Raw genomic sequence first — 15,509 nt, forward strand, 5'->3', positions numbered from 1 at the left:
AAAATAAAATATTATCTGCAGATGAACATAGGTTCTGAATGAGAGTGACTGTAGGTTTATTATACACTACTACTTTTGTTGTCTGAGTCTAGAAAGTCAAAACCTCTGTTCAGGAGTAGCACATTAGCACTGTTTGTCTGTAATCTCTCCCTGGTAGATAAGTGCCGCTCTGAACCTTCAGCACTAGGGTTAGAGGATGCTGCTATGGAATCCTTTAGTTTCTTTTTGCTTGTAGACTATTTGGTGAGCAGACAAGACAAGTATGTTATAGTTCCCAAGTTTAGTGCTAAATTGAAATGAGTTGTCTTAACTAGCCTTGAACTTCTTTTTTAACTAGAAACTGCATTTTACATACAAGTTTACAATGCACTTAGTTAAGATAACCACAGTATAGGTCCTAAGTCTCTCTCTACATATGAGAGAGGGCAACTTTTTATTCAGAAGGACCCTGAAGCACTTTATAAAATATACAGCAGTGAACCGTATTTCTCCATCACTGCAACACAGCTAGAAAGCAACAGTTTAACAGTGTGCAACAATTTTGATAGGAAATGAGAATTCTATATGGTGGTATAGAAACCAAAGGAAGAATGTAATTCAACTGTAATTTTTTTTACTAAACTTGTGTTGACATCCTTTAATCTTTTATTTTTAATACTTTTTTTGGTGGATTCTTTGGTGAACATTGGGATATTGATCTCTACTCAAGAAAGCACTTAAACATGTTTTTAAGTCTCATTGGAGTCAAAGGTCCTTAACTTTAAGCCTGGGCTTATGTCCTCACTCACGTGCTTTCATCACCTGGGCCCTGAAGAAGCAGGGAAAAATATCACAATACACCACTATATATTTTGTTTTAAAATTAGATTTAAAACACTTTTCACTCCACTGATAAGCATTCTCTAAGCAATTCAAATATTTTGTATCATGTACCCCTTTATTCTGCTATCATCTGTGACTTTTGTACCACAGGGATTAAAGTTCACCTGCCCTTTAAGGAACTGCTCAATTTCTTGAAACTTGCCCGTCTATCTGTCCTTCCTCTCTCCAGCCATCTGTTTCTTTTGCTTTGGACAGGTGACGTTGCTCCATCCCTGCAGCAAAATTTGGTCTGGGTGCTTCACAATCAGGTTTTCACATACACCAGAGAATTTTCATGCCTTTGCAAGCACTGATGGAACTACCTGCACATCAATGTCTAGCCCTATAAATGAAGCTGGCTTTCCAATTCCAGCTGCACATCTACAAGCCACTTTACAGACTTGCAGTTCTCTGTCTCTCCTGCGCTGGGATGCCAGGCTGGAGGAAAAGCCTTATTCTTTGTCTGCACAGAATGCCGCATTGAAGTAAGGCTGAAGAGGAATACTACCAAATAAGTGGAGATTCTAATGCTTTGTAATCTTGGAGCAGCAATGGGAAAAGAGGATCCAGTGTTCCTTTTTTATCTATGAACGATTCAGCCAACTCCAAATCTCTCTTCCAAAGCCTTTGCCTACTCAGTGTTAATATAATTCTGATGGAGCTTTATTTAAAAAAAAAAAAAAATGGGGGCAGCACAAAATTTCTTCCAATCAAATGATCTTTCCAAAGAAATCCTTGGTTAAACCCAATTCCAATCTCCATTATGCTGGTGTAAATCCAGAGGAACTCTGTGATCACTCCTGTTATACCAGTGTCCCTAAAATCAGAACCTGGCCTAAAAATGTAGCTTTAAACTGTTCAAGTGTACATGTTAAGGGGCAGCTACAGGATGATATCAAATGGCTGGGAACTTTTAACTAAGATCATCAATCATGATCTGATTTTCTTTTAAAGAAATCTTTGGAGTACTGATTGTGGCAGGTAGAGAAGCACATGCTGCCTTTCACTGTGGATGTTTCTTTTCAAAGATGCTGTTTTCTAACCTCCGAGTTTAAACCCTGTTATTTTACATTCCTCCAGTGACATCCTCAGGGTGATGTTACGAGCTGTATCTATAGCACCGGCACTGCCTGTGACATGATTCTCTTTATATCCCTCTGGTGTTTGATAGAATTATTTTTATACCAGAAGGTTCATGGCAACATCCCCCACAGGGTGGCAAGAATCTGGGTCCTATGGAATGTTTCTTGGCCTCTTTCAATGGGACACTATTCGGAATTTACTAGCTCTAGTACAATGCCTCTGAATTGCTATTAGGGCATTTAAAAATATAAACCGCTGAGAAGTGATTCAGCTATATTGAACTTAAATGGGTGCATGGGCAAGATTTCAGTTCATTGCAAAGTAGCAGATTCTGTTCTGGGCAAACTAGCCTGAGGTCACTTTTTGCTTTTGAGGCTGGAAATTCCTTTTAAAATACATGCAGTGCACTTAAAAACAAAAAACACCCCTACTTAAAATATTTTTTTCTGTTGCCATGTCAGTTTTATCAACAATTGTTGACATGGGCTTTGATGGCTCATGCATAAAGCCAAGTATTCTGCACAATTTCTGCTTATGGAGGGTTTAGTTCTTGATGCTCAGTAAAGAGGAGGTGGACTGGCCGAATGTGTGATGTGATTTCTGTGCATCAAGGAGTGATTAAATCAGGGTATTTGCCAGAGAAATACCGTGCCCACAAGATTACCTGTCGTCCTCCCCATGCTAGCAAGAATGGCTAACTGGCAACTATTATTTGGCTCAAGAACTTGCTGTTAACCTGTATGTTTCTACATTAGAAAACATTTTTAGAAATGTAGGTCTTTTCATAGTGGATCAAATCATTGATTGGTCTAGTTTGGGATCATCTCTACATCAGAGGTAAATAGCTGATCACTTAGAATAACATGCCCCTTTGTCTCCCTCTTCCCTTCCAACATCCATGCATCCTGAAATTTAAAGTGGCTAGGTATATTGTTTGAGTCTTGATCTGCTCATTTCTTATCGCTTATGTAAACATTTTCTCAATTAGACATTTTATAGCCCATTTTGGGAAGGGGGAGGAATTATGTTTGGAGTCAAAGCAACTGATAGTCTTTTTTTGAACACTTACTTTATTTACTTGATAATCTCAACAGTAAAATTTACCTAGGAGAAAAAAAAAGGCCAGCTGTAGGTGGTCAAAGGCATATTACTGGTTTCCATCTGCAGCAACAGCATGGAGGTTAATCACCCCCTTTGGTAACTTGCTCTCTCTCAGTACAGTAGATGGCAGTACAGGCCTGTTAGATCCACACAGCACACCAGTGCTTGTGATCACTCTTAGCAGAATTTACTCTACATACATGAGAACATCTCTACCTTCCCATAGTCCATCCTCTCTCAAACTGCTACATTATGAGAAATACATGGCTTTAATCTTTTATTTCCATAGTACTATAGAAATGAAATAATGCTGGAAGTATGGCAAGTGAAGAACTCAAATGTGAGAGGGACTAACTGGTTCGGATGATGCGCTACAGTGCCTTTACTATAGGTTACCACTGCCAATCCAGCAGTCGTTACCCTCTGAGGGTTGTTTGGTAGCCTATGTGAAATGAGCCAGTGATCGAAAGACAAGTGCTTATATCTCCAATCACCCCCATGATTGGTAGCAATTGACACCCTTGTCACCATCACAACTGACACTGGCAGTCTCCGCTGCAAGGCTAAGAGGCAAAGAGGCATGGAAACTGAATTTCTCTCTCCCTCACAGGGGTGGGAAGCTAGCATTGCTCCTGCCTGAGCTATTCCTTTTCTGTCATTGGCTTGGAGCACTCCTATCTCCAGGACTGGTTTCAGAGTAACAGCCGTGTTAGTCTGTATTCGCAAAAAGAAAAGGAGGACTTGTGGCACCTTCGAGACTAACCAATTTATTTGAGCATAAGCTTTCGTGAGCTAGAGCTCACTTCATCGGATGCATACTGTGGAAAGTGTAGAAGATCTTTTTATACACACAAAGCATGAAAAAATGCCTCCTCCCACCCCACTCTCCTGCTGGTAATAGCTTATCTAAAGTGATCACTCTCCTTACAATGTGTATGATAATCAAGTTGGGCCATTTCCAGCACAAATCCAGGTTTTCCCTCCCCACCCCACCCCCCACAAACCCACTCTCCTGCTGGTAATAGCTTATCTAAAGTGACCACTCTCCTCAGACGGTCTTGTTAAACCCTGGATTTGTGCTGGAAATGGCCCACCTTGATTATCATACACATTGTAAGGAGAGTGATCACTTTAGATAAGCTATTACCAGCAGGACAGTGGAGTGGGAGGAGGTATTTTTTCATGCTTTGTGTGTATAAAAAGATCTTCTACACTTTCCACAGTATGCATCCGATGAAGTGAGCTGTAGCTCATGAAAGCTTATGCTCAAATAAATTGGTTAGTCTCGAAGGTGCCTGTCAAGGTTCCTCCCCCACTCTGAACTCTAGGGTACAGATGTGGGGACCTGCATGAAAAACCTCCTAAGCTTATCTTTACCAGCTTAGGTCAAAACTTCCCCAAGGTACAAAATATTACACCCGTTATCCTTGGAATGGCCGCTACCACCACCAAACAATTACTGGTTACTGGGGAAGAGCTGTTTGGACGCGTCTGTCCCCCCAAAATACTTCCCAAAACCTTGCACCCCACTTCCTGGACAAGGTTTGGTAAAAAGCCTCACCAAGTTGCCTAGGTGACTACAGACCCAGGCCCTTGGATCTTAAGAACAATGAACAATCCTCCCAACACTTGCACCCCCCCTTTCCTGGGAAATGTTGGATAAAAAGCCTCACCAATTTGCATAGGTGACCACAGACCCAAACCCTTGGATCTGAGAACAATGAAAAAGCATTCAGTTTTTACAAGAAGACTTTTAATAAAAAATAGAAGTAAACAGAAATAAAGAAATCCCCCCTGTAAAATCAGGATGGTAGATATCTTACAGGGTAATTAGATTCAAAACATAGAGAACCCCTCTAGGCAAAACCTTAAGTTACAAAAAAGACACACAGACAGAAATAGTTATTCTATTCAGCACAATTCTTTTCTCAGCCATTTAAAGAAATCATAATCTAACACATACCTAGCTAGATTACTTACTAAAAGTTCTAAGACTCCATTCCTGTTCTGTCTCTGGCAAGAGCAGCACACAGACAGACACAAACCCTTTGTTTGTCTCCCTCCTCCCAGCTTTTGAAAGTATCTTGTCTCCTCATTGGTCATTTTGGTCAGGTGCCAGCGAGGTTACCTTTAGCTTCTTAACCCTTTACAGGTGAGAGGAGCTTTCCCCTGGCCAGGAGGGATTTCAAAGGGGTTTACCCTTCCCTTTATATTTATGACACGCCCCCCAAATCTCAGCTAGGGTGAAACACTGGCTGGGATTTCTTCCTGGAGCTCTAGGAAAACAGAGTTAATAAGACACATGCATCTCTAAATATACTACCAAGTACATAAAGACTAACAATATTTTCCACATCTCAAGGACGATTTTAACTAGTTGATTCTGGGAAACTTTCACGGGAGAGTGCATCAGCCACTTTGTTAGAAGCTCCTGAGATGTGTTGGATGTCGAAATCAAAATCTTGGAGAGCTAAACTCCACCGAAGAAGTTTTTTGTTAGTTTCTTTGACGGTGTGAAGCCACTTCAGTGCAGCATGGTCGGTTTGCAGGTGGAAACGCCGTCCCCAAACATATGGGCGTAGCTTTTCCAGAGCGTAGACAATGGCATAACATTCTTTTTCAGTGACTGACCAGTTGCTTTCCCTCTCAGACAGTTTTTTGCTGAGAAACACTACAGGGTGGAATTCTTGATCAGGTCCTTTCTGCATTAAAACTGCTCCCACACCACGCTCGGACGCATCTGTGGTTACTAGGAACGGTTTGTCAAAGTCTGGGGCCCTTAGTACAGGGTCAGACATGAGTGTCGCTTTAAGCTTGTTAAAGGCCTTCTGACACTTTCCGGTCCACTGAACAGCCTTTGGCTGTTTCTTTTTGGTTAGGTCTGTCAGTGGGGCAGCGATTTGGCTGTAGTGCGGTACAAATCGTCTGTAATAACCGGCCAAGCCTAAGAAGGATTGAACCTGTTTCTTTGACTTTGGGACAGGCCACTTTTGGATAGCATCCACTTTGGCCTGTAGGGGGCTGATAGTTCCTTGACCCACCTGGTGTCCAAGGTAAGTCACTCTGTTTAGGCCTATTTGACACTTCTTAGCCTTAACAGTTAGTCCTGCCTCCCTTATGCGCTCAAGGACTTTTTGTAGATGTTCCAGGTGGTCTGCCCAGGAATCCGAAAATATGGCCACGTCGTCAAGGTAGGCGACTGCATATTCTCCTAATCCCGCTAGGAGACCATCTACAAGTCTTTGGAAAGTGGCGGGTGCATTTCGCAGCCCGAAAGGGAGTACATTAAATTCATACAGCCCGAGATGTGTGATGAAGGCTGACCTTTCCTTGGCAGATTCGTCTAGCGGTACCTGCCAGTACCCCTTGGTTAAGTCCAAGGTAGAGATGAACTGGGCCCGTCCCAGTTTCTCTAATAGTTCATCTGTGCGTGGCATGGGATAGTTGTCTGGGCGAGTTACAGCATTTATCTTACGGTAGTCCACGCAAAAACGTATTTCCCCATCTGGTTTGGGAACTAGAACCACTGGAGATGCCCATGCACTTTCAGAGGGGCGGATTACCCCCATCTGTAACATATCCTGGATCTCCCGTTCTATAGCAGTTTTAGCTTGAGGAGACACCCGGTAAGGTTGGACCCTAATTGGGTGAGTATTACCTGTGTCAATGGAGTGGTATGCCCGTTCAGTCAGTCCTGGGGTGGCTGAGAACGTTGGCGCGTAGCTAGTGCACAGCTCCTGGATCTGCTGTCGCTGCATACGCCCAAGGGTCATGGAGAGGTTCACCTCTTCCACACCACCAGCACATTTCCCTTCGTAGTAAACACCTTCAGGCCACTCAGCGTCGTCTCCTCCCTGGGCTGTAAACTGACAAACCTTTAATTCTCTGGAATAAAAGGGCTTTAGAGAATTAATATGGTACACCTTAGGCTTTCGGTTGGAGGTGGGGAATACTATGAGATAATTAACAGCTCCCAGGCGCTCCTGGACCGTGAATGGCCCTTCCCAAGATGCTTCCATTTTATGGGCCTGGAGCGCCTTTAAGACCATGACCTGGTCTCCTACTTTGAAGGAACGCTCCCTGGCATGTTTATCATACCAGGCTTTTTGCTCTTTTTGAGCATCCTGTAAGTTTTCTCTAGCAAGGGCTAAAGAGGTTCGGAGGGTGTTCTGTAGGTTGGTTACAAAGTCCAGAATGTTAGTTCCTGGAGAAGGTGTAAATCCCTCCCATTGCTGCTTCACCAACTGCAATGGCCCCTTAACCTCACGGCCATATACAAGTTCAAATGGGGAAAACCCTAAACTGGGATGTGGTACAGCTCTGTAGGCAAAGAGCAACTGCTGCAACACTAGGTCCCAATCATTGGAGTGCTCATTTACAAATTTACGTATCATGGCCCCCAAAGTTCCATTAAACTTCTCCACCATGCCATTTGTTTGATGGTGGTAAGGAGTGGCAACCAAGTGATTTACCCCATGAGCTTCCCAAAGGTTTTTCATAGTTCCTGCCAGGAAATTAGTCCCTGCATCTGTGAGGATGTCGGAGGGCCAACCTACCCTGGCAAAAATGTCTGCTAGTGCCTGGCACACACTTATAGCCCTGGTGTTGCTCAGAGCTACTGCTTCCGGCCATCGGGTGGCAAAATCCATGAAAGTCAGTATGTACTGCTTTCCTCTGGGTGTCTTTTTCGGAAAAGGACCCAGAATATCCACAGCTACTCGCTGAAATGGAACTTCAATGATGGGGAGTGGCTGGAGAGGGGCTTTGACCTGGTCTTGGGGTTTTCCCACTCTTTGGCACACCTCACAAGACTGGACATAGGTAGAAACATCCTTGCCCATTCCCTCCCAGTGGAATGACCCCCCCAAACGGTCTTTGGTCCTGTTCACCCCAGCATGGCCACTAGGGTGATCATGGGCTAAGCTCAAGAGCTTGGCCCGGTATTTAGTTGGAACTACCAACTGTCTCTGAGGATGCCAGTCTTCCTGGTGTCCACCAGAAAGAGTTTCCTTGTATAAAAGTCCTCTTTCTACAACAAACCTGGATCGATTAGAAGAGCTGAGAGGCGGTGGGTTGCTCCGTGCCGCCGTCCAAGCTCTCTGGAGGCTTTCATCTGCTTCCTGTTCGGTCTGGAACTGTTCCCTTGATGCTGGAGACATCAGTTCCTCATGGGATTGTGGACCTAGGCTTGGTCCCTCTGGAAGCGATATAGGGGATGGAGCTGTTTCTGTTGACTGTGAACCGCTCTCCGCTGGTGCACTATGTTGGGATTCAGGCTCCGGCTGAGCCTCTTGTGTAGGGTTATCGGCTGCTGCCAGTTCAGGTTCGGTGGGGCCTTCTGGTGTTGAGGTTGCAAGTACTGGATTCAGTGCTGACACGGGGTCTGGTGTTGGTTGTTCGGCTGGTTCCGGTTCTAGGACTGGTTCCGTCTGGGTCTCTGGGACTGGATCCACTACTGCTGTTGCAGACATTGGCCTGGGGTCCGGGTCCATCACCTCTGACTGGGTCCTGATAGAAGTTTCCGGAACAGAGCTAGGCCTCACGGCTTGTTTAGCCTGGCTGCGGGTGACCATTCCCACCCTCTTGGCCTGCTTCACATGATTGGCCAAGTCCTCCCCCAACAGCATGGGGATGGGATAATCATCATAGACTGCAAAAGTCCACATTCCTGACCAGCCCTTGTACTGGACAGGTAACTTGGCTGTAGGCAAATTGAAAGAGTTGGACTTGAAGGGTTGAATCGTCACTTGGATCTCTGGGTTGATTAAATTGGGGTCCACTAAGGAAGCATGGATAGCTGACACTTGAGCTCCGGTGTCCCTCCACGCGGTGACCTTCTTCCCACCCACACTCACAGTTTCCCTCCGCTCCAAGGGTATCTGGGAGGTATCTGGGCCTGTGGACCTCTGGTGTGATTCCGGTGCAATGAACTGTAATCTGTTGGGGTTCTTGGGGCAGTTGGCCTTTACATGCCCCAGCTCGTTACACTTAAAACATCGTCCAGCTGACGGGTCACTGGGGCGAGGAGGGTTGCTGGAGAACGGGGTGGTGGGACGATAAGGGGTCTGGAGGGTTCTTTGGGAGGTAGGTGGGGCTTTGGGCGGCCCCCGGTAATAAGGTGTGGTCTGGGGTGGTCCCTTCTGGTCTCCGCTCCAACTGCGACCAGTTTTCTTCTTCTCTGCCACCTCCACCCATCTGGCTCCAATCTCTCCTGCCTCAATTACAGTTTTGGGTTTCCCATCTAGGATGTATCTTTCTATTTCCTCAGGAACACCCTCTAAGAATTGTTCCATTTGCATTAGGAAGGGCAAATTTACTGGAGATTCAACACTTGCTCCTGATATCCAGGCATCCCAATGTTTCACAATGTGGTAGGCATGTCGGGTAAATGACACGTCTGGTTTCCACCTTAGGGCTCTGAACCTCCGACGAGACTGCTCGGGTGTTATCCCCATTCTGACTCTTGCCTTGGATTTAAACAGTTCATACTTGTTCATGTGTTCTTTAGGCATTTCAGCTGCCACCTCAGCTAAGGGTCCACTGAGCTGCGGCCTCAGCTCTACCATGTATTGGTCAGTAGAGATGTTGTACCCAAGGCAGGCCCTTTCCAAGTTTTCTAAGAAGGCCTCAGTATCATCACCTGCCTTGTAGGTGGGGAACTTTCTGGGATGGGAAGTGGTACCTGGAGAAGGATTGCTAGGGTTTGTTGGTATATTCTGCTGGGCCTTTATCTTCTCCATCTCCTCCACATACTTCCTCTCTTTTTCCTTCTCCTCCAGTTCTTTGTCCCTTGCTTCCATAGCTCTCCTGTGAGCAGCCGCTTGGTGTTGTTCTGCTTCTCTCGCTGCCTCCCTTTCTTGTTCCTTCTTCAGCCGCATGAGTTCTATCTGTCTTTCATGTTCCCTTTGTCTTTCCTCAGCCTGAAATTTGGCTAATTCCAGCTGTAGTCGAGCTGAGGATTTGGTCATTCTAACCTCTCTGTTTTTAACTAACTTTACACCCGAGGTTTAGAAATAAACAAACAAAACTTGGCTGTAAAATTTTGCTGTGCTGCAATAGAATACCTATTCTCTGATAGTGATTGTCAGCCTACAGAAAAAGACAATTCCCTTGTCTCTGCTCTGGGCCCAAATTAAAGCAAAAAACCTCCAACTGCTTGGAAACCTGCTTACCCAGCCCAAAGAAAAAGCAAATGGGTAGAACACACACCCCCTATTTACTTTTAGGAAGAAAAGAAAAAAAAAAAAACAATGGGTTGGAAGACTGTGAATTTCCCTGCAGGAGTTAAGTACCCTGCCTCCAGGCAAAAAAACCTGCAATTCACAAGATAATCCCCTTTTGTCTCTGCTTGGCCAAAGTTTCAAAGCTGCTTTCTGGACTTTCTTTCCAAAGAAAAAAAAATTTCCTTTTTAAACTCTGTATTTCTAGTTCAAAAAATCTCAACTGGATCTCAAATGATTTCAGGTTAATCCCACCACTGTGCCACCATGTCAAGGTTCCTCCCCCACTCTGAACTCTAGGGTACAGATGTGGGGACCTGCATGAAAAACCTCCTAAGCTTATCTTTACCAGCTTAGGTCAAAACTTCCCCAAGGTACAAAATATTACACCCGTTATCCTTGGAATGGCCGCTACCACCACCAAACAATTACTGGTTACTGGGGAAGAGCTGTTTGGACGCGTCTGTCCCCCCAAAATACTTCCCAAAACCTTGCACCCCACTTCCTGGACAAGGTTTGGTAAAAAGCCTCACCAAGTTGCCTAGGTGACTACAGACCCAGGCCCTTGGATCTTAAGAACAATGAACAATCCTCCCAACACTTGCATCCCCCCTTTCCTGGGAAATGTTGGATAAAAAGCCTCACCAATTTGCATAGGTGACCACAGACCCAAACCCTTGGATCTGAGAACAATGAAAAAGCATTCAGTTTTTACAAGAAGACTTTTAATAAAAAATAGAAGTAAACAGAAATAAAGAAATCCCCCCTGTAAAATCAGGATGGTAGATATCTTACAGGGTAATTAGATTCAAAACATAGAGAACCCCTCTAGGCAAAACCTTAAGTTACAAAAAAGACACACAGACAGAAATAGTTATTCTATTCAGCACAATTCTTTTCTCAGCCATTTAAAGAAATCATAATCTAACACATACCTAGCTAGATTACTTACTAAAAGTTCTAAGACTCCATTCCTGTTCTGTCTCTGGCAAGAGCAGCACACAGACAGACACAAACCCTTTGTTTGTCTCCCTCCTCCCAGCTTTTGAAAGTATCTTGTCTCCTCATTGGTCATTTTGGTCAGGTGCCAGCGAGGTTACCTTTAGCTTCTTAACCCTTTACAGGTGAGAGGAGCTTTCCCCTGGCCAGGAGGGATTTCAAAGGGGTTTACCCTTCCCTTTATATTTATGACAGTGCCACAAGTACTCCTTATCTCCAGGACTGTCACTCCAGCACTAAATTGGCTTAAAATAAAAACCCAGAAGGCACAAAAATGTGTCTGTGTAGCTGGCTGGCAAAGGAAATTCGAAGTAGGATTATTAATACCCTCTTAGGAATTGAAGTAAGGAACGAAACTGACCCAGGCTCTATGCCCCTGGGGAGCTTACAAGTGTATGTTGCATGTTATCAGCCCAATACAAAGGAGCAGAATGGGACAGAATTGTCATATTTCAGAGGGGATGAAAATTACGTTGGGTTAAGGTCCATGCTGGATCAATGCTAAGAAATTCCTCTACTAAACTGAGGATCCACAAAGACTTTAAAGTCCAATATTTTGCAGAACATCCAAGCAGGATATCATGCTGAGTGTCACTAGAAGGCTGGGGGTAACCTCCATTTTCTTGCTCCATCATAGCACTTTGTTTGCACTCCGGTTGGGTTGTGAAATATTAGAACGTGAAATCACATCTCTGATTACTGTTTTGCTTCCCTTCCCCCCTCAGACACACACATTTCAAATATGATTTTAGTCATTCTCTTGAGAACTAACTTCAAGCTCCCCCACCACCATTTTGAATTGGTTTGATGTGTTCATATAAAATTCTAACCATTAGTGAGATAGAGAGCTAAAATCATGTCAGAATGAAAGGGGTGCACAAGTACTGACCCATCAGTGCATATAATTTCCTAACTAGTACATTTTTCTTACCGCTTCTGGACTGGCGATCAGAAAAAGAAAAGTATCTTAGTGGATTGGGGCATTGATGCCTAAACCCCAGGCTACAGAGTGTGTCTGTGTGTGTCTCTCTCTCACTGACCTAATGACTATTTATCCACAGTGGAACAGTCACTGGGCACATGCACATGAGAGAGACTCTGTAGCCTGGTGGTAAGGGCACCTGCCTGGGAGATGGGAGACCTAGGGTCCTGCCCCCTGAGTCAATCATTCTTGAATTTATCATCCACAGTGGAACAGCTCCAACAGGAGAGACACTGAGAGCCCCGCATCAGAATATCCCACAGGACAGTGGTAAAAGCACTCTCCTGAAAGGTTTTGAGCAGGGTCTCCCACCTTTCTCCCACTCGGGCAGAAATTAACCTGGCTCTCCCTCATCCCAGCTGAGTGCTCTAACCAGTGGGCTAAAAGTTATAAGGTGCATGGCACCACCTCCTTCTCCTGTAGTTGTGTGCAGATGCCTAACCTCATTTGTACAAGCGATTTCTGAGGCTTTTGAGCCCCCAGACTCCAGGAGACAGGTGCCTGTTTGTGGATTGTTAAGCAGAGATAGGTGCCTCCCTGCAGCCTGGCTCAGGTGCTTCTCTCAAAGAGAGGGGTGAGGCTTAGGAAATTGCTCTCTTGTCAGCATCTCCCATGGCTAGTTTAGGCGTTTCTGTCTAGAGTGTTGGCTTTTGTGGATTGCATTCTAAGGCCCCTCTCTCTCTCTCTCCATTCTTTGGACAGGGAGCCTAAGCGCTTAACTCCGGCTTTGGGGAGCACAGTGAGTGTTCCTGTGATTCTTCTTCAGTGTTATGACGCCTGTGTCCCTTTGTGGATCCAAAACAGTGTTTTAATATCTGCTGTTAAGAGGTGGCTGCCTTTATATAAGATCTGAAGTTGCTTACTGTGAAGTGTATGGTAAATACACTAATCATTATCACTCCAATGTTCGGTAGGCAGAGTGACCAGGGTGTCTCTTGTCCTCACCACTGAGGTTTTAATGAAGTCTCAGGAAGGAGACTGTATGTTCTCAACATGGCAGGCCTGGGCTGTTAGTAAGGAGACCTAGGAGCAGCTCCAAATTGCATCACCATGTGTAAGTGTCACAGGCATTAGAAGGCTCCCAGGAGATGATAGAGATCCAGCTGAGGAACTTCTTTACTTGCAGGGCTGGCAGCCAAGAGACACGTGCCAATTGGGAGAGTGGCTAGGCAGGCGTGGAACAGACATGTACTCAGCAAGGGCTTATTCCCCCTCAAGTGAAAATGTTTATAAAGCTGAGATCAAGCCAAAAACTCATGTACTGACTGGAAACTCTCCCAGACTGGGGTTCAGCCAAATCATAGAGCTGAAGGCCAGAGGGGCCACCAGATCATCTAGCCTGACCTCCTGTATATCCTCCTGTGTGGAGTGCTGACTTCTCATATGCAATGGCCCTCGCTTTTGCATTTAGCTGATTTATGGAACTTCCCCTGAGCACCAGCCCAAGGAGAAGCTGGGTTGAGATTAAACCCTTATGTACTAGGTAGCAGTTAGTGCTGCTGAACCTTGTAAAAATGTTCACTGCTGGAGGCAATGCTGTATAATTGTACAGGGAACTTTGCAACTGTGGTACAACTTAAAATGGGTTTGTTTTACAATGGATATAATTGCACCCATCAGCCAGGGCCAAATGTAGAATGGTGTAAGCAGGTGCAACTTCTTTCCTGTCACCATGTCTGAATGTGAGGTTGCGAGGTGGATGGGGGAGAGAAGGAGGAGTTAATAGAGAAGAAGGAAGGAAAACAAAGGGGATATTGAAAGGACTGTTGGGGAGGAGAGACGGGGATATTGGAGATAACATCCAATCCATAAGAATTGAAAAAAATACCCAGAATTTTAGCAGAAGTTTTATTCTCCCCAAAGAGCTTCCATCCCACTACAAGAGAACATGGAGGTTTTCAAAAGACAAATGGGTGCTAACACCACTATTCTTTATTCCCAGTAAAGAAGTAGCCTTTGAATATACTGCTGGCTGAACTCTGGCTGGTTTAGCAACACACAAAGTTGTGCATTAGCTCCACTGTATTTCCATGAGGAAGATGTCGACTGGCAACCTTGTGACTGTTCCAAACAGAAACAACTGGGCCAGTAGCTGTTGTCCCCTATGTGATACAATTACAAGCAAACGTTAATGGTGTTAAGCAATTGTGTCAGCAACTAGTGCTTCAAGCACTTTGCTGACTACTTGGAATAGGAAACTTTATAGACTAACATGGTCAGTCACCTCAGTGTATTGAATTACTAGAATCTGCCTCAGCAGACCTGAAATCAATACACAGCAGCTGCAATAGAGCTGTGTGCACAACACAATTATAAACAATACAGTGTTGGGAGGAAAAAAGACCATCCTCTCTGGCTTGCTTAAACACTGATGTGTTTGAGTAAGCACTGACCAAGACACAGGCTCCTCTGGCTCTGCCCTGCTCTCCACCATAGTCCTACAGGCCCATAACCTTTAGTGTCACTGGATAATTGGAAGTAAGAAGTGTGGAACTTCTGCAATGCTGTACTGCAGTCGTCAGCTGTCAGGGGTGGTGGGGGAAAAGATTACACTGAAGTGGGAAACAGCATTGCAGAACAAATCCTGTAAGACTCTCTTATTGATCCCAGGGTGTATCCTGATGGAATGGCTCAGCAGAATCCAAACAGCTGTGCCGCTGTAAGGTCTGTAGTGTAGACATAGCATGTCTGTAGACATGTTTAAAGACCCCATCAGTCCTGGCCACAAGTGCTGATCAACTACAGACAGCCCGTGTGATAATGAAAGGAAGCTGAGCTGACAGAGTGTCTTTCAGAAATAAGCAAAGATGTCTGGTGAAAAAACAATCAACCCACTCTGACTTTCACTGTGTTTTGACCCTGGCTGGCAGGCAGCCTTGTTTCTTCAACAGCAAGAAACTTTTTGGGTTCTTATCTTGCAAGATCTCCATGGCATGGACACACTGGAGAATACCCATGAACTGATCTTAGCCCTTTGTTGCTGGTGCTGTAGTTCCCATGTACAGCAGGAGTGTGTGTAATAACTTACCTCTTGCTGAAGGCAAATTAACTGTTGCTGTGCCTCCTGGAAACACAGCTGGCAAATGGATGTGTTTCCACTTCCATCCTGTAGGAACAAAGAGTGGTGATGATTATATCCTGATCCTGCTTCGGTTGCATGGGGACAAATTTCTTGAACCCACAGTGTTTCCTATGGTTTTTTGTGGGTGCTTCTGAACAAAGTTTATACTTGTGCATAAACTCTTGGTAATGTAAGGTGATTC

General features: G+C 44.8%; 1 protein-coding gene across 2 annotated transcripts in view; it reads right to left on the minus strand.

Annotated features, from left to right (window-relative positions):
* CCDC174 (coiled-coil domain containing 174) overlaps positions 1 to 15,509 on the minus strand; it is a 58,174-nt gene that overhangs the window by 33,899 nt on the left and 8,766 nt on the right. For both annotated transcript variants that reach the window (XM_075130294.1, XM_048856226.2), the window contains exon 2: positions 15,275 to 15,352. The gene's annotated coding sequence lies outside the window, so the exon portion shown is untranslated. The remainder of the gene's footprint in view (positions 1 to 15,274; positions 15,353 to 15,509) is intronic.

The sequence above is a fragment of the Caretta caretta genome, chromosome 7, assembly GCF_965140235.1.
Source record: "Caretta caretta isolate rCarCar2 chromosome 7, rCarCar1.hap1, whole genome shotgun sequence".
In the NCBI taxonomy this organism is placed as follows: domain Eukaryota; kingdom Metazoa; phylum Chordata; order Testudines; family Cheloniidae; genus Caretta; species Caretta caretta.